General features: G+C 39.2%; 1 protein-coding gene and 1 long non-coding RNA gene across 4 annotated transcripts in view; one reads left to right on the top strand and one right to left on the bottom strand.

The window, feature by feature from the left end:
* Positions 1-26,602, bottom strand: part of nav3 (neuron navigator 3) — a 398,636-nt gene that overhangs the window by 312,156 nt on the left and 59,878 nt on the right. Inside the window, exon 4 of one of the 2 annotated variants that reach the window (XM_040050291.1) lies at positions 8,266-8,309. The exons of the other annotated variant lie outside the window; for it this stretch is intronic. The gene's annotated coding sequence lies outside the window, so the exon portion shown is untranslated. The remainder of the gene's footprint in view (positions 1-8,265; positions 8,310-26,602) is intronic. 2 annotated transcript variants of the gene reach the window in all.
* LOC120745441 lies at positions 20,027-23,135 on the top strand. Of its 2 annotated transcripts, XR_005698634.1 has the most exons (5): positions 20,027-20,069; positions 20,191-20,800; positions 21,158-21,310; positions 21,682-21,769; positions 22,360-23,135. It is a non-coding gene; the product is annotated as an uncharacterized LOC120745441 (long non-coding RNA). The 2 variants fall into 2 exon arrangements; XR_005698633.1 differs by lacking the exon at positions 20,027-20,069 and having other exon boundaries at positions 20,108-20,800.

Below are 26,602 nucleotides of genomic sequence, written 5' to 3'. Positions count from 1 at the left end.
GTTTCTACAGTATGTTTTGTCAAAAAGCAGGTTGTGTTAACTGTTTACTCGTGCTGGGGGGGATTTATGAGGCTTGTTTCTGGGGGCTGGAATGAATTCAGGCTACTAATGTAGACTGGGGCACTAGGTTTGAACCACTGAACCGTTTTTTATCTTTTATCTTATCATTTTTCTTTTTCTTCACGAGGGATACAGTGTGTATCTGTCACACTTAAATGTTTCAGAATAATCAAACAAATTTTAATATTACACAAAGATAGCAGTGTAAATTAAAAAAGCAGTTTTAAGTATGATTTTTATTATTAAGGGATAAAAACCTCCTGGGCTTAGTGAAAAAGTAATTGTCACTAAACCTAATAACTGGTTGTGTCACCCTTGGTAGCAGAACTGCAATCGACTGTTTGCAATAACTGGCAATGAGTCTTTCGCATCAATGAAAGAGAAATTTTGGCCCACTGTTCCTTACAGTACTGTCTTCATTCAGTTCCATTGGGGTGTTTTCTAGCATGAACAGCATGTTTAAAGTCATGCCAAGCATCTGAGTCGGTCCTAGTCTGGATTTTAAGTAGATCGCTCCAGAATCTTCATTTGTTTTTCTATTTGTTTGGGGGGGGTTTGTCATTCAGGGTGGACTTGCTTGTGTGTTTCGGACATTAATGGCCCTGCTACATAACCAAGAGTGTGCTTGGACTTTAGGATATGAACTGATGCAGATATTCAGCTACCAGTAATTTGTTCTTACTGTTAGGAGTCAGAGGTAGTGAAGAATGGGAAGAGAGAGGGTGGGGGAGTGGGAGGTGGCGAGTAGAGCGTTGTGGTTCTGGAAAGGAGTAGCTGGACAGCAGCCCAGTATGCCACAAACAAAGGTCAGAGCACATATCTGCTTCTTTTTAATGTGAGCCAAGGTGTGTAATCGAGATGTTAATGGAGGGATATGATCCAGTGCAAACCTTGTCGCCACCGTAGCCCCACCACACACCACTGCACTCCACTACACTGCTACCATCTTTTCTGTTAGCAGGCGGGGAGAAGCAAGACCATTATTACACACAGAGTTAACAGTCCCCTAGCATATCGTTACGGTGTGATTGTAGAGAGTTTTACTGTTTGCAGGAGCGCAGCTGACAAGGCCCCTGGCCTGACGTTTCAGACCACCAATTTACATTGGCACTGCTCTCAGTTTCCACACTGTTGTGTATTAACAAATGAAAGGTTTACTGCCAAAATGCAATGTATCCTTTTGGACAGAGATCTTATTTCTGCTCATATTAAGAAAAACAAAGCTCCTTGGATTGTAGATATTCTGAAGAAAGGTTTTAACATATCCAAAAATGTAAAAGAAATTTCTTCTTTTGAATAACAATATTAATTACAGTATTCCTGTCATGAGACTCGCAAGGCTGTTTGTAGGCGGATCTTTGATTAAGACTGACAGAAAGTTACCGTTTGAGCATCCATAATAATTCCAATCAGTTCTTAAAGTACCCCACATTTGTGTGTATAACAGTTGAAAGGGCTCTTATAGAGGGAAAAAGAGACATTTCCCTTATTCTTAGGCTGACAGTAGATACTGGGATTCTCATCTTGAAAGGTAGATGTATGATAATTTTTTTTCTGTTACCTATCACACCACCTTAATCCGGATGACTGGACAGGATCTAAAGCTCAACAGAAATTTGCTTTAACACCTTACATTCATGCTCCAGACAGACCACCAAAGGAGTGAAGACTGTCAGATGAAGACATAGGAGCTTTGACAGCCTCCCTCCAGTCAGATTGATCTATTCCTTACTGGGAGTACTGGCACCTTGTTCCACATCACGATAGAGTGAAGAGAGAATGCCACACACCGCTCAATTCACCCCCTCAGATCATCCAGAGACTTGCTCAGCATGATGGCACGCCACTATTTTTAACCATGCCGTCATCGGGATTGCTCAAGCGTACGCGACCCCGCTTCTCAGTCGCCGGTGCTGTGAATCCCAGCCCCACCCTGCTAAACTCAGCAGGGAGTCTGATTCTGCTCGCACTGGAAAACCAACTCGCCATGAATATTCAAAAGGGTTTTTAACATTCAGTGTGCGTGTTGCTGGGTTTGTGTAGAGATTTAGAGGAGAGTGAGGAATGGCATTCATTCTGTTGGTAGAGCAGTTAACATGACAACATACACTTGACTGGCTGGCTGCTTAAACTGCAAAATCTATAAGATGCTCATAACATTATACGGTGTGAAAAGGAAATGAGTTACTGTTCCATGTGTAGCACACAGAAAGGCATGACTGAGCGTGTCATGTATTTGTATGTGGAGTGAGAATACAAGGAGTTGTTTTGTTAAAGAATTCTGTGAATGAATGTAAAACAGTTGCAAAAGTGACAGCATGGAGAAAGTGAAAGAGTCCCAGGCTTTGCCCTCTTTATGTGGTGTTGCTTTAGCCCAAGAATTAATGCATCTTTATTATTAAGGCAAGCCTACTTGACTTGTTATTTGCTTAACCCACAAACCAAAATATTCAGAAACACTTGTAATTAGCTCTGTTTCATGATGATGAATATTAAAAGAAAGTCTAATAAGTAATGCTTATTTGGCTTCCTTATTTGCAGGATGAGGGCAGCTAATGCAGTGATTCAGGGTCTGAAATCCAGGATTAAAAGGTGAACACCAGCTAATGCAAATAAACTTTTGCTGCGGTTTGCTAAAGAGCAAGGAAACAAGCACCATTCTGTTTGTTTTGTGTGGTTTGATAGTGGCCTTCTGCCTTTTCCTGGTCTCACTTCCAGTCTCAAAGCCCCCTATCTTTATGACATGCAGCATTGATAACTGCTCCAACTAACAGGCTTGTTCAGTGACAAACAGATAAACTGGTGTTTTTTATGTAGGTATAAATTTGATAAAGTTTAAATTCATTTGCTCTCAGCAAGGTTATAGGACCGTTTTGCTTGGTAGTCATACAGTCCTGAAATGCAGAGGTGGGAAGTAACAAAGTACAAATACTTCTTAAGTAGAATTTTCAGGTATCTGTGCTTTACTTAAGTATTTTTTTTTTCTGACAACTTTTTACTTTTACTCCCTTCATTTTTACACAAATATATGTAGTTTGTACTTCTTACATTTTCAAAACAGGCTTGTTACTTTTGGTTTAACGCATTTTAATTATTTCACGTCACTGCGAGACTAATTTGATCTTAAACAGCAACATGTCTAAGTATTAATCACCAGGGGATGTAGCATAACCACACTGAAAAAAAGGGATTGGCCAGCTCTTGGATTTACGTAAGCATCTTGTTGTATTTAACACAATTGCCTCATGCTTTAAAGTTAAGTGTAACTACATAGTGTAGAAACTACATGATATGCAGAGAGGCTAGATTAAATTGTTCATATCATGTTCAAGTGAAGTAAGTCAATAATATATCAATGTTAAATCCCGGGACACTGCACGGGTTTCAGACTCACACTCTTTAGATCGTGGTTTCAGGAAGGCATCCATCTCAGTCAAGTCGAGCAGCCACCTCTACTGTTTTTAGTATACCAACAAAAGTAAATTGGGTGGTTGTTACATTAAAAAAGTCCAACTTGTAATTTGAACACAATAATTTCATGTTTCTATGAACGTAATTAAATCATGAAGAATCTGTACGAAATTCAACAACTTAATTTGTTCTTGTTGAGACGACCTGATACAATCTAGTAAGAGTGGTTAGTTGCTGAACTCATGAAATTCACAAGATCGCACAAGATTTCAAACTGCAGGAAAATCACTGGAGTTATAAGAGGCAGACAACTACACACACACCACGTGCATGCTGCTATTTATTGTGGATTATTACAATACAATTCTGCATCAAATACAGGAAATCATAGCTTTCCTAGATTGTTGGCATGGTGGTTAGTGCTGTTGCTTCACAGTAAGAAGGTCCTGTGTTCAAATCCACAGTCTGGCTAGTTTGCAGGTTTCTCTCTGGGTATTCTGGTTTCCTCCCGCAGTTAAAAGTCATGCAGTTATTAGAGTTAAGGTTAACTGGTGATTCTAAATTATCTGTGAGTGTAAATGGTTGTTTGTTTCTATGTGATAGACTGGTGAGCTGTCCAGGGTGTACCCTGCCTTGTAACCTATCACTTCAGGGTTATTTCCCAGCCCTCCTGCAACCAGGATAAAGATAGGAGGATGGTAGTTGTTGAAGACCCATTCACTTTTTATGGTAACCAGGATCTAGACTTTGTTGAACATTATGTAATATGAAGACAGCATGTAGTATTTAAGTGACCAAGTAGTAGTGGGGTAAAAGTTATTGAATAGTGTTGAAATAAAATGACAAAATTGTGAAGGGTTAAAATATTCCAAGAGCTCAACTTACTCCATCTGAACATGTTTCAATCGCGTTTTATGAACACAAAATGCACAAGTTTACTGAATATGAAAAAGTTGTTGATTTAACTCAGTTGTTTAAGTTTCTGCCAAAGCAAAAACATTTGTGTGCAACCAGTGTCTACTACTGAATCAAGTAAATCCAACATGGCCTTTTTTTCAGTGTCATTTGTTTATATAATGAACGGACAGTGATCAGTTAACGTTGGTACCAAGCTGGCTAATGAACTTGTACTTGTAGCTCTATATTTACTGCTCAGATTTAGGATTTGCATTGTGATAGTTACGTCATGTTGTTTTGTGGCAAAAAGCTGAAATATGATGTCCATCATTTAACATAATGTGATATATTTATGTCTTTGCTATTTCATTTGGGGCATCGGCGAAATGATCTAACAACTAACCTACACGATGATCTACTGGTTAGGTATTACAATCTGTTTTCTGCTGGGACTGTCGTTCACCTTTGATATTTCTTTTTCAATTCAAATTTAATTTTATATCACCAAATCTTATTATTTGGGACTGATGACAATCTAGAAGTTGCATCTTGTAGTAGAAAGCATGACAAATAGCTGGCAAGCCGGCTGGTGTATACCTAAAAGAAGAATTTGAGAAAACATTAAAGATGTCTATTACAAACTTGGGAAATAATTATAGTAAATTATTTTATGTTATTAAGTTTTAAAAGTATAGAAAATGAATGTTCGTGCAGCCCAATCATTAATCCTTTCCTTTGAACTTCATGCTTTAGCAAAGATTTGGGAAATATTGTGTTTTATTTCTGAGATATGCAACTGGGAAAAGTAGAGAATTGAGTCTACAAAGCAATCAATGTGCCTCATAGTTCTGCATTAGCTTGGCTTTATTACAAAATTAAGGGTTGTTTCTGTTAAAGCAGCTGATCCATGCTGTGTCTGTCGAGCTTCAGAAATTGTTCAGCTCAGAGCTGCTATTTGCTTTTGTTACTACCTAATTCTTTCAGTTGCATCTCCTGGGGAGATCTGTGTTGGCTTTGAATTTCTTTGTAACCAAGCTGTGTGGACTTTTTTTTGAGGTATTAAAAAGAAAGGCCTGGATATTCTTTCGAAGCAGGTTTTTTTTTTTTTCATACCTCCAAAAAAAAGTCCACACAGCTTGGTTACAAAGAAATTCAAAGCCAACACAGATCTCCCCAGGAGATGCAACTGAAAGAATTAGGTAGTAACAAAAGCAAATAGCAGCTCTGAGCTGAACAATTTCTGAAGCTCGACAGACACAGCATGGATCAGCTGCTTTAACAGAAACAACCCTTAATTTTGTAATAAAGCCAAGCTAATGCAGAACTATGAGGCACATTGATTGCTTTGTAGACTCAATTCTCTACTTTTCCCAGTTGCATATCTCAGAAATAAAACACAATATTTCCCAAATCTTTGCTAAAGCATGAAGTTCAAAGGAAAGGATTAATGATTGGGCTGCACGAACATTCATTTTCTATACTTTTAAAACTTAATAACATAAAATAATTTACTATAATTATTTCCCAAGTTTGTAATAGACATCTTTAATGTTTTCTCAAATTCTTCTTTTAGGTATACACCACCCGGCTTGCCAGCTATTTGTCATGCTTTCTACTACAAGATGCAACTTCTAGATTGTCATCAGTCCCAAATAATAAGATTTGGTGATATAAAATTAAATTTGAATTGAAAAAGAAATATCAAAGGTGAACGACAGTCCCAGCAGAAAACAGATTGTAATACCTAACCAGTAGATCATCGTGTAGGTTAGTTGTTAGATCATTTCGCCGATGCCCCAAATGAAATAGCAAAGACATAAATATATCACATTATGTTAAATGATGGACATCATATTTCAGCTTTTTGCCACAAAACAACATGACGTAACTATCACAATGCAAATCCTAAATCTGAGCAGTAAATATAGAGCTACAAGTACAAGTTCATTAGCCAGCTTGGTACCAACGCTAACTGATCACTGTCCGTTCATTATATAAACAAAATGACACTGAAAAAAAGGCCATGTTGGATTTACTTGATTCAGTAGTGGACACTGGTTGCACACAAATGTTTTGCTTTGGCAGAAACTTAAACAACTGAGTTAAATCAACACAACTTTTTCATATTCAGTAAACTTGTGCATTTTGTGTTCATAAAACGCGATTGAAACATGTTCAGATGGAGTAAGTTGAGCTCTTGGAATATTTTAACCCTTCACAATTTTGTCATTTTATTTCAACACTATTCAATAACTTTTACCCCACTACTACTTGGTCACTTAAATACTACATGCTGTCTTCATATTACATAATGTTCAACAAAGTCTAGATCCTGGTTACCATAAAAAGTGAATGGGTCTTCAACAACTACCATCCTCCTATCTTTATCCTGGTTGCAGGAGGGCTGGGAAATAACCCTGAAGTGATAGGTTACAAGGCAGGGTACACCCTGGACAGCTGACCAGTCTATCACATAGAAACAAACAACCATTTACACTCACAGATAATTTAGAATCACCAGTTAACCTTAACTCTAATAACTGCATGACTTTTAACTGCGGGAGGAAACCAGAATACCCAGAGAGAAACCTGCAAACTAGCCAGACTGTGGATTTGAACACAGGACCTTCTTACTGTGAAGCAACAGCACTAACCACCATGCCAACAATGTAGGAAAGCTATGATTTCCTGTATTTGATGCAGAATTGTTTTGTTTTTGTAATAATACACAATAAATAGCAGCATGCACGTGGTGTGTGTGTAGTTGTCTGCCTCTTATAACTCCAGTGATTTTCCTGCAGTTTGAAATCTTGTGCGATCTTGTGAATTTCATGAGTTCAGCAACTAACCACTCTTACTAGATTGTATCAGGTCGTCTCAACAAGAACAAATTAAGTTGTTGAATTTCGTACAGATTCTTCATGATTTAATTACGTTCACAGAAACATGAAATTATTGTGTTCAAATTACAAGTTGGACTTTTTTAATGTAACAACCACCCAATTTACTTTTGTTGGTATACTAAAAACAGTAGAGGCGGCTGCTCGACTTGACTGAGATGGATGCCTTCCTGAAACCACGATCTAAAGAGCGCGAGTCTGAAACCCGTGCAGTGTCCCGGGATTTAACATTGATATATTATTGACTTACTTCACTTGAACATGATATGAACAATTTAATCTAGCCTCTCTGCATATCATGTAGTTTCTACACTATGTAGTTACACTTAACTTTAAAGCATGAGGCAATTGTGTTAAATACACACAAGATGCTTACGTAAATCCAAGAGCTGGCCAATCCCTTTTTTTCAGTGTGGTTATGCTACATCCCCTGGTGATTAATACTTAGACATGTTGCTGTTTAAGATCAAATTAGTCTCGCAGTGACGTGAAATAATTAAAATGCGTTAAACCAAAAGTAACAAGCCTGTTTTGAAAATGTAAGAAGTACAAACTACATATATTTGTGTAAAAATGAAGGGAGTAAAAGTAAAAAGTTGTCAGAAAAAAAAAATACTTAAGTAAAGCACAGATACCTGAAAATTCTACTTAAGAAGTATTTGTACTTTGTTACTTCCCACCTCTGCATTTCAGGACTGTATGACTACCAAGCAAAACGGTCCTATAACACTTGCTGAGAGCAAATGAATTTAAACTTTATCAAATTTATACCTACATAAAAAACACCAGTTTATCTGTTTGTCACTGAACAAGCCTGTTAGTTGGAGCAGTTATCAATGCTGCATGTCATAAAGATAGGGGGCTTTTGAGACTGGAAGTGAGACCAGGAAAAGGCAGAAGGCCACTATCAAACCACACAAAACAAACAGAATGGTGCTTGTTTCCTTGCTCTTTAGCAAACCGCAGCAAAAGTTTATTTGCATTAGCTGGTGTTCACCTTTTAATCCTGGATTTCAGACCCGAATCACTGCATTAGCTGCCCTCATCCTGCAAATAAGGAAGCCAAATAAGCATTACTTATTAGACTTTCTTTTAATATTCATCATCATGAAACAAGAGCTAATTACAAGTGTTTCTGAATATTTTGGTTTGTGGGTTAAGCAAATAACAAGTCAAGTAGGCTTGCCTTAATAATAAAGATGCATTAATTCTTGGGCTAAAGCAACACCACATAAAGAGGGCAAAGCCTGGGACTCTTTCACTTTCTCCATGCTGTCACTTTTGCAACTGTTTTACATTCATTCACAGAATTCTTTAACAAAACAACTCCTTGTATTCTCACTCCACATACAAATACATGACACGCTCAGTCATGCCTTTCTGTGTGCTACACATGGAACAGTAACTCATTTCCTTTTCACACCGTATAATGTTATGAGCATCTTATAGATTTTGCAGTTTAAGCAGCCAGCCAGTCAAGTGTATGTTGTCATGTTAACTGCTCTACCAACAGAATGAATGCCATTCCTCACTCTCCTCTAAATCTCTACACAAACCTGAATGTTAAAAACCCTTTTGAATATTCATGGCGAGTTGGTTTTCCAGTGCGAGCAGAATCAGACTCCCTGCTGAGTTTAGCAGGGTGGGGCTGGGATTCACAGCACCGGCGACTGAGAAGCGGGGTCGCGTACGCTTGAGCAATCCCGATGACGGCATGGTTAAAAATAGTGGCGTGCCATCATGCTGAGCAAGTCTCTGGATGATCTGAGGGGGTGAATTGAGCGGTGTGTGGCATTCTCTCTTCACTCTATCGTGATGTGGAACAAGGTGCCAGTACTCCCAGTAAGGAATAAGATCAATCTGACTGGAGGGAGGCTGTCAAAGCTCCTCATCGTCTTCATCTGACATGTCTTCACTCCTTTGGTGGTCTGTCTGGAGCATGAATGTAAGGTGTTAAAGCAAATTTCTGTTGAGCTTTATGATCCTGTCCAGTCATCCTGATTTAAGGTGGTTTGTATGGTAACAGAAAAAAAAATTATCATACATCTTACCTTTCAAAGATGAGAATCCCAGTATCTACTGTCAGCCTAAGAATAAGGGAAATGTCTCTTTTTCCCTCTATAAGAGTCCCTTTCAACTGTTATACACACAAATGTGGGGTACTTTTAAGAACTTGATTGGAATTATTATGGATGCTCAAACGGTAACTTTCTGTCAGTCTTAATCAAAGATCCGCCTACAAACAGCCTTGCGAGTCTCACTGACAGGAATACTGTAATTAATATTGTTATTCAAAAGAAGATCAATTTCTTTTACATTTTTGGATATGTTAAAACCTTTCTTCAGAATATCTACAAATTCCAAGGAAAGCTTTGTTTTTCTTTATATATTGAGCAGAAATAAGATCTCTGTCCAAAAGGATACATTGCATTTTGGCAGTAAACCTTTCATTTGTTAATACACAACAGTGTGGAACTGAGAGCAGTGCCAATGTAAATTGGTGGTCTGAAAGCTCAGGCCAGGGGCCTTGTCAGCTGCGCTCCTGCAAACAGTAATAACTCTCTACAATCACACCGTAACGATATGCTAGGGGTACTGTTAACTCTGTGTGTAATAATGGTCTTGCTTCTCCCCATGCCTGCTAACAGAAAAGATGGTAGCAGTGTTAGTGGAGTGCAGTGGTGTGTGGTGGGGCCCTACGGTGGCGACAAGGTTTGCACTGGATCATTATCCTCTCCATTAACATCTCGATTACACACCTTGGCTCACATTAAAAAGAAGCAGATATGTGCTCTGACCTTTGTTTGTGGCATTACTATGGCTGCTGTCCAGCTACTCCTTTCCAGAACCACAACGCTCTACTCGCCACCTCCCACTTCCCCTCCACCTCTCTCTTCCTCATTCTTCACTACCTCTGTACTCCTAACAGTAAGAGCTAAATTACTGTAGCTGAATATCCTGCATCAGTTCATATCCTAAAGTCCAAGCACACTCTTTGGTTATGTAGCAGGGCCATTAATGATCCGAAACACACCAGCAAGTCCACCTCTGAATGACAAAACCCCCCCCAAACAAATAGAAAAACAAAATGAAGATTCTGGAGCGATCTACTTAAAATCCAGACTAGGATCCGACTCAGATGCTTGGCATGACTTTAAACATGCTGTTCATGCTAGAAAACACCCCAATGGAACTGAATGAAGACAGTACTGTAAGGAACAGTGGGCCAAAATTTCTCTTTCAGTGATGCGAAAGACTCATTGCCAGTTATTGCAAACAGTCGATTGCAGTTCTTGCTACCAAGGGTGACACAACCAGTTATTAGGTTTAGTGATCAATTACTTTTTCACTAAGCCCAGGTAGGTTTTTATTCCCTTAATAAATAAAATCATTACTTAAAAACTGCTTTTTAAATTTACACTGCTTATCTTTGTGTAATATTAAAATTTGTTTGATTATCTGAAACATTTAAGTGTGACAGATACACACTGTATCCCTCGTGAAGAAAAAGAAAAATGATAAGATAAAAGATAAAAAACGGTTCAGTGGTTCAAACCTAGTGCCCCAGTCTACATTTAGTAGCCTGAATTCATTCCAGCCCCCAGAAACAAGCCTCATAAATCCCCCCCAGCACGAGTAAACAGTTAACACAACCTGCTTTTTGACAGAAACATTACTGGTAGAATCTGGACATTACAGGACTTCCTGCCTTAATTACTGCAGGGTGTCCCTATGCAAAGCACCCCCAGCGAGCTGCTCAGTGGCCAAAACGGTACCCAGATATAAATGGGTGAAAATGGGAACACAAAGCAGGAGTCTGCAGAGAAAACACACGTGCATTCAGTCATCATTCTCTGAAAAAATAAAGATGAATGAAAACAATCTTTCCATTTCACTACACTCTTCCAGCACCCCTAGCCAATCCACTCATCTTCCCTTCAGTTTCTCCTGGTTTCTGTCCCCCTCTCCATCAAAAAGCTGCTTTACATGTATGAGGTGCACACAGTGGAGCTGTGATGAAAGAGGCAGAAATATATGACAGAGGGACATGAGCCTTGAGCACACCTATGGTACCAGCAGGATCATTCCCATAATTCAACACCACACCCTATTCTCCATTTCCCCCCTCCCCACCCGCCCTTTATGCTCTGCAACATGGTGCTTCAGCTATAATGCGAGGACAATGGAAGGAGATGGTTTATTTCATGTGCCGTTTCCATTGGCACAGCAGTAATGAGAAACAACATTAACATTTTGCTGACATGTGTTTCTTCCCCCTCCCTTGTTGGGCATCAGACTCCAGTCTGCAGTGTTGGTGTGCTGTATTTCAGTATATGTCAAGCATTACATACCTAATATGATGCATTACAAATGTCAGGAGATTGTCCTGAAATAATAGAATTAGTGCAGAATGTACAGGCAGATCATTTCCATTCAAGGCCACGCCTCGTTTTAATATCTTTATCTCACATAATTGCTTAATCATCTGTTGAGAAAGTCTTGACTTTGACAGCCAAGAATACTGAAGAGATGCTTTGACAAGCCAGCTTGAATAAAAATCCTGTCTTAAAAAGCCAACGGATTGCAAATCCTTGAATTTTAGATTCTGGAGCAGGATTATTGGAAATCCTATGTGCTAGATCCATTCAGCATCATGTAGATTTCCATGTTAGGCAGTTTAGCAGATATGCTTAACTACCAGCAGAGAGAAAAGAGAGATAGTAGAGCAGAGGATACTAAGATAAGTCAGTGCTCTGTTCTGCAATACCACAGCGCTCCTGTTATTATTACAAGCGCCATGAAAAGTGGCACTCTTGGTACTGAGCAGGGCTGCCTCTGAATGGATGGTCTGGGAGAATGTGTGGGGGTTTCGGTATGCGGAAGCCCCTCCATGCCATACCTCCCATAAAAAATAGATGAAACCATTCAATCCTTGTAAAAGTAATTGGTTCCCTGGTGACTGTCTTCCAAAGCTTCACATTATACCAAAAAGAAGGTTTGTAGAAAGGATGGTGAGCACAGCTCGGTATTTGGAAAATGACACTGATTCAGCGGCAGGGATGAAATAGCCTCTTTTAGGTGGTGGTTAGTGGCTATAGCGTTCTTGCGCTTTTGGTGCTTTCACACATTTGAGCAGATTTTCTTTGTGTGAGATTTCAACAGTCCATCAGCTCACGACAAGCTAATGGTTTGACTGTGACAGCCTCCTGGCTGATTCGACAGTGGCTGGTTTGTGTGTGTGTGTGTGTGTGTGTGTGTGTGTGTGTGTGTGTGTGTGTGTGTGTGTGTGTGTGTGTGTGTGTGTGTTGACTGCTTGTGTACTGATGTCACAGTGAATTCTATTTGAGCAATTTTCTACACAAAAGCAGTTTAAGAAATCAATCAGGTGCTCCACCTCTTGTTTGTGGTTTAATTACCCAAAGCGACAGCGGTGCAAATCAGCAGTGTGCTTGCTGAAATGCACACGCCTGCAATCTGACAAATGGCATCAAGCATAATTGCCTCCAAATAAGCAAATTAATGGACATGAGCATCAGTACTGGCGCTGGAGAAATGTCACAGCTCACAGGCAAAATATGGACTGAGTGTTGAGTGCTGTTTTTTCAAAAAACCAGGCGGTGTATGAGATGGTGAGCTAATACTGACAAGAAAAGTGCCTGTTTATTAGAGCATTTCAAGAGCACTGGTGATCAGCAAAATGTCACTGCAGGGGTAGTTAAGTGAAAATTAAGTGAAAAGCATATTATTTTTAAATATCCATCCTTTCTTTTCCACATAGTGACATTTTGGGCTTCTTGATGCTTACGATTCCCAAGCAGGCCCATTAAGATCTCCAGTGGCCAAGGTAACTTTGTCCTTGTGGATACTGCCCTCAGGCTATGCTATTCAAAAATCTTAAACCACATATCCTGCAGGAAAAACTCAAACACTGTAAAGGACAAAGCAAAAGCCTTCAGAAATCTGGCATCCCCTAACACCTACTGTACAGTACTATCTTTGGCAACAACTAAACTGAACATACACTTCCTGTGCCAGCACTCCGATACAATTGAGGTCAGTGGAATTATGCCCACAGCAACCGAGCAATACACACTGGTCTGTCTACAAATTTTGTCCTTGGGACTCTGTCAGCAGTTTTCTTTGGGCTGTCTTTCTACTAAACAAATAATTCTACTCAGTAATCATATATCCGTCATATTTTCAAAAGCTGATTAAAGGCAAATTAAAACAAATGCATCTTCAGGACTAAACAGAGGTACAGTAAGTATTTCTTGCTCCTCGAATGATTCCATCTTTATCTTCTCTGATTCAGTGTTTCCTTGCACTATTAAGTTGGAATGTGAAATTTTCTGTTGCTTATCTGAGTGCAGGTCACACAAGCAGTCTAAGCAGCAAATCCCAGACCTCCCTTTCCCCAGGGGCGACCTGAGGCATTCCCGAGCCAACTGAGAGATATACCTATTCAGCATGTCCTGGGTCTGGCTGGGGGCCTCTTCGCAGTAGGAAGTGCCTGAAACACCTCACTTAGGAGGCATCCAGGTGGAATCCTAGTCAGATGCATGAACCAACCATCCAGAATGGCCGAACTCCTCACCCTAGGCTCACTATGGGCGAGCCTAGCTAACCTTCCAACCTTGTTGTGCAATCTCATTCTTTCACACACTACCCAGCGCCACAGAGGATGCTTCATATTTTATTGCTAAAGGCATTGAAACAATCCAACAATACAGTAGCTTTTTGCAGTATATAAAATGCATTTGTCTTTGCCTTACTTGTTCTAAAGCTTACTGAAACTAAAAAGCATCTAATTATTCTACAGTTAGGTCACACTACATCTTACAGCTTAATGCGTTAACATTTTGCAAACTAAATGTTCTGAATAAGCCAATATGCAATGCATTTGCATCAATGTGAGCTTCTTTGCATGAACTTGCAACCTTGCAAAATGCACTCTTAGCGAGGGCTCTGCAAGTCAGGAAGTTTCTCTGAAACAGGGACAGTTTGTATTCCTGCTGACGGAGCAAAAATAATCATTAGAGGACAGACTGACAGCCACAGATATCAGCGCAAGTTGGGAAGTGGCAGTTGGGGGGGATTCATTTAATCTGGTCCTTGAGGGAATAGCAGGTACCACCAGAAATGTGTGAGACGTATTGTATTGCAATGTAATGATTCTGTCTATTCCCGTATACATCAGTGTAGCTATGCACCCACATTGCACCAACTGGGGACCCTACGACCCTCAATTGAGATCAGTTGGACTGTGTCTGAAGTGGTTTACAAGGTAACTTGAACTGAGTAAAGCAGACTGTTTTTGAAGTCACAAGTACTGACCGTCATGTAGAGGTCAGTGGTGCTGGAGCCCGGTTGTCTCCGACTTTTCCTACCTTCGTCCAGGGGGAGGTGGGATTAAGGGAGACAACAAAGCATGTTCAGCACGGAGGTCTGCAGAGTAAGCTAAAGCAAACGACAGCTGTGCTACTTACTGGCTGCAGCTGACAAACATGTCAGGTCATTAGGGCAGTTTCATGCCCAATCAGGAATCATACCAGAAGCACAACACCAGTACTGAAACACTGTGCCTTTAGCTTTTTAAATGAGTAGTTTTGTTGGACATAATCATGAAAGTGAATATTAATCATTACGTTTTTACATTGCTTATTGTACTTTGAATCTGACCCCGGACTTTTCATAGCACAATCGACAGATCTGTTGTTGTTTTGCTAAGCTTGTATAAATATAGAGCACATGCACGTTAACAGCAGTGTTGGGGAGTATTCAACTAAATGCATTTTATAACCAAGTGTTTAACTACATTTTACAGAAGCATGCTAGTGGTGCATGCATACTTGCACAGTGATTCAAGTAATCCAGTAACACAATGATGTGATGTTACATAGTTAGAGGCATTACATGTCTGCTTTATGTTTCATTACATATGACAGATGACTTACTTTTGTTATACAGCAGATTTCTGGTTGTTCTTAATGGCGTCTGCATGTATAAACATGTCATTCATCAGCTATAAATCTTTATGTTCTCTATTATCGTTCCCCCTACAGCATACACAGCATAACACATCACGCATCCTCTCATTTCTGCACTCGCACATAATTTTGGAGCCTTTGAACCCTGTCAGTCTCTTGTAAGCGTAATTACCATCACTGCTATATTTACTTAAAGATAGAACACCTGCTGTTAAGCTATAATACTCCTTCACACCTGAAATATTTCAAATTTCCTCCATAGAAAACCAGCCACCAAACCTGCACACTATGTGATTGACAGGAGACACAGGAGGGAAAGTGCAGACGAGCTGAGTAAAAAGAAAACCTTTTTTTTTTTTAGCTTTTACAGAGTATAAGTTGCTTCATGCAGCTCAAGTCACTAAAGTATATTACATCTGCATAATTTCCCCCATAATCCATGATTCTATCAATGGTACCTAATAATAATGTCTAAGACAAGAAATCCTAGATTGGAGTTTAATGTCAGAGTTTTATCTCTGGGCGCCTTTCTGCTGAGTCTTCTGTTGACTGACTGGTGATTAGATTATGTGGGGTACCATTACATATTCAAGTGCTGCCATACTGCAGTCTGGAAGTATTTTAGGCTATCTGCTCTCTGGGCGATCGGAAAGATCGAACAAAGGAACTGTAGGGGAACAAGAAAAGCGTCCCTTTCACCTATTTGAACGACCTTCCCGCAGAATTCTGGACTTAATCTGCAGACTAATCCGTTTTGACTCGACTTGATCAATAACAGCAGCAAAATGGGAAAATAATTGTCCCGCTCAGCGATGGTTATGATCAATGCTTGACACAACATGACTTGCTGGCAGAGACGAGAGCGGGTTGGCCAAGAGAAAATAATCTAGTGAAGAATGAAAGTGACGTCTGTCCTCTCAGGAGTAACTACTGCAACACAACCATCTGACTCTCTACACTTGGCTATTTATGTGACAAGAGAAACAGGAAGCAGCTTTTTTTTTAACCACAATCTTAATGAGAAGAATTTAAAAAGACTAAACACAAAAGAAAAGCAATCAAACTGAGATTGACACTTCCACTTAGTGGCATAATGTTCTATACTTCCACACAACTGCGTATTCTAACGTCTGCATCCTCACATGCTTATGATGACAGTTTTATCATGCTGATTCTTACACATAACATGCTTACCATGGAACCACGGTTTACTTGGTTGAGCTCAGAAACTGTAACTGTATGTTGGTATCAGTTTCCTATGTTAGGCGACACATGTAGCTTTTTGTTTCTCCCACAGAAAAAATACAGTCTGGGCAGAATTCTGTCAAGCCACAGTTTGTAAGTGATTAGCTTTCTAACACAACTTGTCAAACTGATGAGTGTAAGTTAGTGCTGATAAGTCTACATCCTGGCACAATGCTGTCAAGTCAGAGATACAGTTCTTTAAATAATTGTTAAGAGAAAATATGAATTCAGTCTCAGTACTGGTAATTCTAACCTAACTTGGAGGTTATTATACTGTACATTGCTGCTGGGCAATATTGACTGTTTACTCTAATGTCAGTCACAGAACTCTTTTTTTTTCAATCCAGATCAGTACTGAGAGATATTTTCAAAAACTTAAAGGGCTTTTCACAAATAGAGGGTCAGGATGATGGCTTCTACTGAGAAATGAGGAGAAGGAACAAAACCATGCAGTATGCTGCTGTAGAGAGAAGCCTAGTATGACGGACTGAATATAATTAACATGTATCAAGTCTATATGTTGCATCCATTTATCCTTGTTACACGTAGACAACCATTTGCACTCAGATTTACTTTCACAGTAAGGCCTATGGACAAGTTTCAGTTAACCTGTCCCCACTAACTGCATGTCTTTGGAATGTGAGAGGAAGCTGGAGTACCCCGAGAGAACCTGGGCACACACGGGGAGAACATTCAAACTCCACACAGAAAGACGCCGGCCTGAAGGTGGAATTGAACTCAGGACCTTTTTGCTGTCAGGCAACAGTGCTAACCACCGTGCTGTCTATATGTTACATTAACCATGTCATTGTTAGTGTGCCTACGATAAAAGAAATCATAAGATCACTCTAGCCTCCAAGCTACCCTGGATTGGAGGAGCGGTTAATAAAATGGATGGACGGATACATACCATTCATTAGATATTCTGATGTTTTGGAGATCAATGGTCCTTATTCAAATCAAATGATAATGATCAGTGTAGCTCGCAATGAGAACACCACGATTCATGGAAATCAGTTCAACACTTGCACGTCAAAACAAAAATGCCTAAATGTAGTAGCTCACTAACAACTGACAGCATAGTGTGTTACCCCATTATAGCAAATCCTCATTCATCACAATGAAAACACTTACATTTTGAGTCATTCCTTTAAACAGTGTTGTGGTATTACTAATAAAGCAAATGTGTATGAAGCAGGAGCTCATAACATTCCCCACAAATTCACCGTGTACTCATGCTTAAATAATGTTAGGAGTCTTCCTTTCATTTAAATCATATATAAGGTTGCTGTTTTCAAAGAAATTCATTTCATAAGCGTGAACTATTTCATTATTTGCTGACAGTATTTCTCAAAAATATCTTTATCTTTTTTATTTTCCATTAAATAAATTTAGTCTTATGAGTCACCGAAACGTATCTCATTATGTTCAACAATCTACTCATTACCCAGAAAACATTTTAATGGGATCCTTTTTAATTTGAATTTTAACTGTACAATAATAATCTCTAATCATAAAGTAATTATAATGTAATTTACCTCTAATGTCGAGACAAATACATGTTGAGATGTACATATTAGGGGTGCAACGATATTCGTATCGATATTGAACCGTTCGATACAGTGCTTTCGGTTCGGTACGCATATGTATCGAACAATACAACATTTGTAATTTATTTTATCAACTTTCCTTCTGACGATGCTGTCTGTGTTGAGCGCTCAGTGAATCTGCGTTCGACTACTCCGCCTAGGCTCGACAGTGCAGCCTAGGCGGAGTAGTCGAACGCAGATTCACTGAGCGCTCAACACAGACAGCATCGTCAGAAGGAAGAGCGCAGGGCAAGCTAGCGAGACAGAAGTTAAGCTCTCCTTGCAACATGGACCTCCCCCACCCTCATTCAGATCTGGCGTTTGGAATTATTTTGGTTTTCATGTGACGTATGACCCTGAAGGTAAGCGAGTCATGGACTAAAGTAAAACAGTATGTTGGATGTGCCATGCAATGCTCAATTACATGGGTGGGAACTAGTGTGTTAGCGCAGTTAGCTCGTTAACGTGTTGGCCGTCTAGCCCCATGCACGGGGCGATCGGCGGTAGCTCGTTAACGGAGATTTGCCGTGTTGTGGCGTTAAGGTCATTTCAACGAGATCAACCTGAAAGCACTAGTGGGAACACAACGAATATGACTGCACATTTACGCCGACATCATCCTAGTGCAAAGACAAGTGGAAGCAGACAAAAAAAAGCAAGCATGCTACTAACTTTAGCCGAGTCATTTAGACAGCTGTTAGCACATGATTCTCCTTATGGGGACCTGATATATTTAATATGCTGCTGAGAATATAGCCCAGAAGAAGCGGATAGTATAGCTTTTATTTTGGAAAGAGCCATTTCTCTGTAATAAACTCTCTTTTCCAAAGATGAGTGATTCCTCAATCAGATACAGGGCTCGCAATATCGCTAGCCCGACGTCCCGGGGCTAGCGATTTTTTTCAGTCGGTTTACCAAAATCTATCGCAGAGAATCGCTGAGCGTTATGTGAGTGTGTGTGTAAAAGCAGCAGCATATATATTTTAGTTCTGCTGAGCCAAATAAGACAGGTCAGGGTGAAGAAGTGACAGCCAAAGAAAAGCTTACCACAAAACGGAGAAGTTATGACAAATCAGACTATAAGGCAAAAAGAAAGTGCAGCTTTATGGTTTCATGGACAAAAGAATTTCTGTGGCTGCAATATGACGAGCTAAATAACCAGGGCTGCACATAAGTGGTCCGCAGGTGCGCATTCGCTGTCAAAATAAAAAACACGCACAAGGGTTAGGGTTAAATTTAAAAACTGTACTTTTGAGTTAAAATATATATTTATAATTTTAATAAATGACAAATTAAAAAGGCATGAACATTTTTTTTGTATCAAAAAAATATCGAACCGTGACACCAAAGTATCGAACCGAACCGAACCGTGAATTTTGTGTATCGTTGCACCCCTAGTACATATAGTGTTTTTGTCAGCAGTCATAAAGCCCAACACTTTCTGTACGTTTTTTTCTTTTGGACTAAACCGGTTGAGACAACATCTGGCAAACATCTGCAGCAGAATAGCAAGTTTCTGACAAAACAAACTGATTTCACTCAGCACGTCTTCTCCTCCACATGTCAAAGTCGAAAATGTGGCTGCAGAGGAAGAAGAGTGCAATACAATCTGTACTTCAATATGATGAGGAGAAATGCTTTCAGTGCAGCTTGACTAGAATGTAATGGGTTTGCTCTGCTGTTTGCATGGCTACAGAGCAATAACAAGCCATGAAGCAACGCATAACTGAAGAGAAAATTAAACACTCTCACCAAAATACATACTATGAGCAGGTAATATAAGCATTAACTGATAAGCTGAGTGCTATGAGATGCATCTCAAGGTGCTCTGCAAGGTGAGAAGGAACTGATTCTTGTTGGACACAGTTCAGTGAAGATGATTTGGCTGCCAGCGCTCACGATGTACACCTGTCCATGTATTTTGTTTCCTACCAGGACCCTACACTGAAAAAAAGGGACTGGCCATCTCTTGGATTTATGTAAGCATCTTGCATGTATTTAACACAATTGCCTCATGTTTTAAAGTTAAATGTAACTATATAGTGTAAAAACTACATGATATGCAGAAAGGGTGTATTAAATTGTTCATATCATGTTCAGGTGAAGTAAGTCAATAAGATAGCAACGTTAAATCTCGTGAAACCACGCGTGATTTCATCTCGCGGGCTTTGGATCGTGGTTTAAAAAAGGCATCCATCTCAGTCAAGTCGAGCAGCCAACTCTACGTTTTTGGTATGTCTTGATTTTTTGAATTAATATTTACCATATTTCAGCCAAATGTAGTTAAACGTCTAGAGTGTCGCCATGTAACATGCTAAAAAAGAGCCGTTAGCTTATTTGCTGTTTTATCTGTTGTCAAAGAATTGGCGCTTTTTCATTTGAATTTGTCTTTGGCACAAGAGCCGTAATATCACATTAAACCTAATTATGAGGCACTCATAACATAATTTGGTTTTCTGTGTGAATAGATTTGCCAACTGACTCTTCAGTTACATTGTGTATTTACTGCACCGTGGTGTTAGTGAGATTTTGGACATTGAACAGCTTTAGCTAATATCATCAGCGGCATTATGCTAGCTTACATCCCTACCCCTCCTGCCCTCACCTGCTGTCCTTTTGTTTTTGTTTTTTTTGATGCACATTGAGAGACGACCTCTATTCTGCATTTCACCAGGAGTCAGCTGATGGATTGTGGGTTCAAGGTGTTATGGTAAGAAAGTATATTCTATTTTCGTTTCTGTAACTTAATTATAATAGGTTTTTTATAATTATTAGGTGCATGCATACTCACCCTATTAATACAACTGAGAAATCCAAAATCTGCCATAGGTTTAACTTATACCTGTATGTATTGCCAGAAAGGTGATTACTGGACTCAAATTAATGCACACTTGAACTGAAATGAGGTGGTAACTTGTGGGTTCTTGGTTGCAAATCAGAAACAAACATCTTTGGATTTTTTTTAATCCCATAAGATCTGGAAACACAGTTTTTATTCAACAAAACATTACTGATTAACCAAGCACAGTGCCTGCTGTTATTTCAAAATAATTTTATGTCATTTCAGATAAAATGCAGCATTCCAGTGCATCCCAACCATGCCTTTACAGTCAAGGTTTCTGACGGAGCTGAGTTTCTCTCTGACAGTCTGCTGAAAGTGTTTGCAAAGTGATCGGGGGAACAGGGCACAAAGCTAAAGGATGTAGCTGCCATTATGACAGTAAGAACTTTAAAATTCTTTAACTACAAAGTTTATATGTATTGCATTAGGTCAGTAAAAGATTTTTATGCTGCATCCATTGAAACAGTCAACTATTACCTGTGAGTACTGATTCCACCGAAAGGATGCCAAAATTTTCGTCATGCATTTACTGGCCCACTGAGAAAAATTTATCTTTTTTTAAAAATAAATGTTCTGGAAACTGTATATCCATAAAGTTGATGTCAAACAGGAATTTTTGATATTGCTTTGTAGATGCTGGTGTTGCATGTTGACTGGTTTAAAAAGTCAAGAGTTTTTGTCTGGGATCATTTTCTTCTGTGCTACTGAAAAGTTCACAAATCTCTGTTTTCTTTGTTATAATACTTAAGGATGACATTAATGCTCAAAGGGAGTCTCATCAAAGTGCTCCGCATCTGTGTGAAAGACAATTGCAACATCTTGGTGCAGGAGTTCATGGTGAGTGTTTTATGAGTAGATTGTGGATTTGCAACATTTAAAAATGCATTTAGTTATCCACTTGATCCTCATTGGACTGGTTAGGACCAGTAGTCCTCTTTAATAATTTGAAGTTCACATGAGGCCTGGTAGTGAACTCGGCCGCCGGCCCTTGAGGCCCCACCCCTACCCCTGTATTAGGGGTCACATCAGTGTGAAAAAACTTTAAATTTGTCATTCTAATGAACAAAGGAAAATCCCACCAGTATTTACATTAGCTTTTGTTTGAAAAAAAAAAAAAAAGACCAACTGACCAACAGCTAACCAAATTGTGGGGCTGAAAGTCTAAATTCTAACATCTTCTGAGTGACATAACCTGGATTTCTGATGGGCCGGTGTCTTTCTAACAAAAACTAATGTAAAGCATTTGAAATTATTATGTTTTTCACTCTGTCTTAGAAACTCTGTTAGACCATGAATGGCAGCATGGCAGGCCACTCTTTGGCTATAGCTATTTACTATGGTTTAAATTACTCTAACATTAGAACTGGTAGATTCAAAAGAGATGAGTTTAAAAGGGAATCTTAAAAAAATGTTTTGTGTTTAACCAGGACTTGACTGAGGCCACTGCACAGATTGAGAAAACCACAATGAACATCTGTCTCCAGAGATGCGCCAGGCAATGACTTTTCTGATGTTGGCATCATCATCGAGGGTATAGTAGTTCTTCAAGATCTGGATAACGTGACCTTTGCAGTAGCCATGCTGTTTGGACCTTTTTTATTCCTTCAACATGAGTTACCCATCACAGCTCTGCTACACTTTTGAGGTGATTCAATGGGTGGTAATGGAGTTGGATGCAACTCAGCTCTCAAGAAAAGCTCACAACTAAGACAAAACTGCTCCTGCAAGGAAAGCTCACTGTTATGCATGCAAGGTGATCAGCTCTAGGTGAGAGGACATTTAAATCTCACACTTGTTCTGCTGCATTTTTGAAGCTCAATTCCAGGAACAGATCGCAGGGTTCATTTTTATATACTCTGCAACTGCCATGAGGACAAGCCGTTTTTGTTGTTGTTGTTTGTTTTTCCTTTTGCTCTGTACAAGTTCTCTGTCTGTTTGGCAGCATTTTTAAATTTCTCTTTGTATTTTTTCTTTCTTTTACTAGTGAAGAGATGTAGCATGAACAGTTATACAGTCTAAATATCCCATATGGGTCATGTGAAATGGTATTTTCAGTTTCATTCAGTTGAAGTAAAGAACGTTGAATATTTCTAAGTGTGCTGTTTTGAACCAAGATGTCACAGTATGATCAGTGCTGTAATTTTTGACAGTCACTGTATCAATGTTATTTTTGCGTCTCTTGAATAAAGGTTTTGACCTGCAAGTGCTAATTTCTTTAGTTATTGGGGTAAAATGGGTAGTGTTAATAGGAAGGTGTTTGCCAATTCAGTAACCTAATTTAATATTAATGGAAACTAACATTACCTCAAATTGTTTAGTTATAATTGTTGTTTAACTGAATCTTGACGTTAGAGGCCTTAAATAGAATGTTTTGTATTGTTCTTTCCCAACATTTTTCAAAAGAAACAGTCTAATTTCTTTGCTGTGATTGATTCCAGAGAACACGGAAGAACTGACATTATTTAACTGTTGATTTATATAGATTCAGTGGAGGAGTAATGTCAGTTTAATTCTTTACCTACTGCAGTGAAATTAGACATTTTGTTTTGAAAGGTTACTGGTGGATGCCAGCAACCATCTTGGAAGAGAACAATACAATCTGTTATAAGGCCTCCATTTGAAAATTGTGTATTTGATACTAGAATATAATAGCAAAATGTAATTTGAAGATAACATGTAGTATTTAAGTGACCAAGTAGTATTGGGTAAAAGTTATTGAATGGTGTTGGGATAAAGTGAGAAAATTGTGAAGGATTAAAATATTCCAAGAGCTCAAATTACTTCATCAAAACATGTTTAAGTCACATTTTATCAACACAAATTGCACAGGTTTATTGAACATGAATAAATTGTGTTAATTTAACTCAATTGTTTAAGTTGCTGCCAAAGCAAAACATCTGTGTGCAACAAATGTCCACCATTGAATTAAGTAAATCCAACAACATATTTTTTTCAGTGTAGAATTGTTTCTTTTTCTTTTTTTGAGAAGAAGGAATCAAGTTGCTTGCACTTGTTTCCAAACTTCTTGCTTTGTCTCAGCTGCAAAGGATTCTACATTTATCTTTTATTTAGCTTATGGCATTACTAATACAAAGGAAAGTGATTGACAGCAGCTGCTGCACTGTTGCCTGGAGACAGCAATGGGATGCTTCTGCTGTCACAAGCTGCATGTGAATCTGTTGCTTTGAAAACAACAAACTAGCAAAGCTTAGTGCTTTAAATCACTTAGTCCAGCTAGAAAAATGTGGATGCTAAATTTCAGGGAAGAAAAGAGCGTGGATACCTTGGATACAGTGGTTGTACCAACATTATACTGAGCAGCATTCAAGTAAAGAAATGCACTGATTTAAGAAAAAAAACTACAGTGAAAAAGTATTTGCCCACTTACTTCTTTTCATATATTTCTTTTGCATTTAAACATGATTCAGATGCTGAGTTGCTGATTGCATTTATTAAGCTACCCAATCCTATCAGGCCCTAGATCTAAAAGCGCCCACTCACCATTTGTTAATCATGAATTAAAATTAATTAATCACATTTTTGGGGGGATCATGATGAGAGGAATCATCAACAAATGGAGAAAACTTGGAACTGTGGTGTATGATTCCAGGAGTGGTCAGCCTACCAAAATTACTCCAGGAGAGCACTGATGACTGATCCAGCAGGTCACAAAAGAGCCCAGAACAACATCTAGATAACTGAAGGCCTTACTCGCCTCAGTTAAGATACGCTTATCATGACTTAATGTTAAGAAAGAGACTGTGGTGAAAACCACTGCTGACCAAAAAGAACACAAACGGTCGTCTCACATTTACCAATAAACATCTCGATGATCTGCTTAATAAATTAGAATTTTAATAAACCATTCTGTGGATGGAAAACTTGGACGGTTTGGGTTCTGTTGCATGTGGCATAAAATGAACACATTTTATACAGAGAAACTCAAACACGGTGATGGTAGCGTGATGTTCTGGAGCTGCGTTGCTGATTCAGGAGTTGGACAATCTTGAATGAGTTTGTGTCCCTGAAGCTCAAGGGCACTTGGGTTCTGCAGAACAACAATGATCTAAAGCACACCAGCAAATCCGCCTTTGAATGTCTCAGAAAAACAAAATAAAGGTTTTGGAGTGGCCTAGTCAAAGTCTGGACTAAGATGGGAGTGAGAACCTTTAATATGACCTTGAGGAAGCCATTCATACTTGAAAACCCTCCGTTGTGGTTGAACCAAAACAAATCTGCAAAGATGAGTGAGCCCAAATTCCTCCACAGGGTCAAAATAAGAAATACGTATAAGCTACTAATTAGAGTCAAATCTATGATGGTAGCCTAACTAGACTAAGCTTATTTCTGATACAAGAAAATGTGATTTAATTCAGAATGTTGCTTAATGAGACACAGACACACAGGACGCACAGTTGCCCATCTCTGTCCCTCGCTCTCACACACACACTCACACTTACGCACGATTTCCTCTCCCTGCCCTCTGTCTGCTTCTCTCCCTCTGTTCTCCAGGGTAATCAGCCCATAAACACTCATCCATCCGCAGCCACACACCTGCTGCAATCTGTTGACTTTGAGCGAGATCTTTCACCTGTCGCTCGCAGTGAAGAAAAAAAGGTGTGAGCTGCTCGCTTTGGAAGTATACCAGTTCTGCCTGGTTAGATTTCACAATGTGAGCCACCAGGATTTGCTGACAGCTTTAGGAGCCCTCGCAGCCCAGGTGATAAATGTTTTGATGTAGCCAAGGTTGTAAGTGTCATTCCTTTTCTCTGAAATGTTACTGAATTTCTGGTGCAACCGATATGACCCCTGCTCACTCCGATATCTTTTTACGGAATTGTTGGGAGACGTAATTGTACACTAATCAATGTATATGTTTTTTCCAATAAATAATCTTTAAGAAAAAGCTGCACAACTGTAGCACAGATATATGGTAAACCAAAAAGAAAGATTTGGACCTGGGGAAACATGGCCTGTGATTACACAGTCTATTTCTATAAAACAACAAATCGCTGCACATCAATACGTTCAACTGCTGGATGAGTGCATTATCTAGGCACAGCTGCAGCATCTACTGAAATCAGTAGCAATGTTCATGTAATGTTATCATTTTTCCTCCATAATTGGCAATTCCCGCAAACAGAGGCAATCGTGTGAACAAACACCATCAGATGCCAGGGACACAGTACAGCGTCCCATTGATAATCAGGGGAGGCTTAGAGGCATCTACTGATCAGCATGCTCCTCATCACAAGGTGATGATAATCTCGAGCCTCTAGACATGCAAACACAACAGTGTTCGTCAAGCAACAAGGGGGGGGTCAGTGTGATCAATAGCATGTTTTCGTGCACTTCGTCTCCAGCGAGGAAGCGAATTAAGGTATCTTTGGATACTTTAATAAAACTGCAAATCTGCTGTTTCCATTGGTAACAACTGATCAACAACTGCTGGTTACTTTGCTTTCTTTGTTGTGATTGCTTGCTACCCCCTTTACTGTAAAGTTACAGCAGTGCATACTGTCATTGCATTTTCATGGGAATCTGCAGACACTCCATTTGCAGTGCAGGAAATATATGAATGTTTTTAAACTTCATCCTAATTTACTGCTAAATTCACCGTTGCATTTAATAGAACCTAGATTAGAAAATTGATCTGTTACATTTGTAGGC

Source organism: Simochromis diagramma, unplaced genomic scaffold (genome assembly GCF_900408965.1).
Source record: "Simochromis diagramma unplaced genomic scaffold, fSimDia1.1 OVJJ01000131.1, whole genome shotgun sequence".
In the NCBI taxonomy this organism is placed as follows: Eukaryota; Metazoa; Chordata; class Actinopteri; order Cichliformes; family Cichlidae; genus Simochromis; species Simochromis diagramma.
This window is presented reverse-complemented; position numbering and strand designations above follow the sequence as displayed.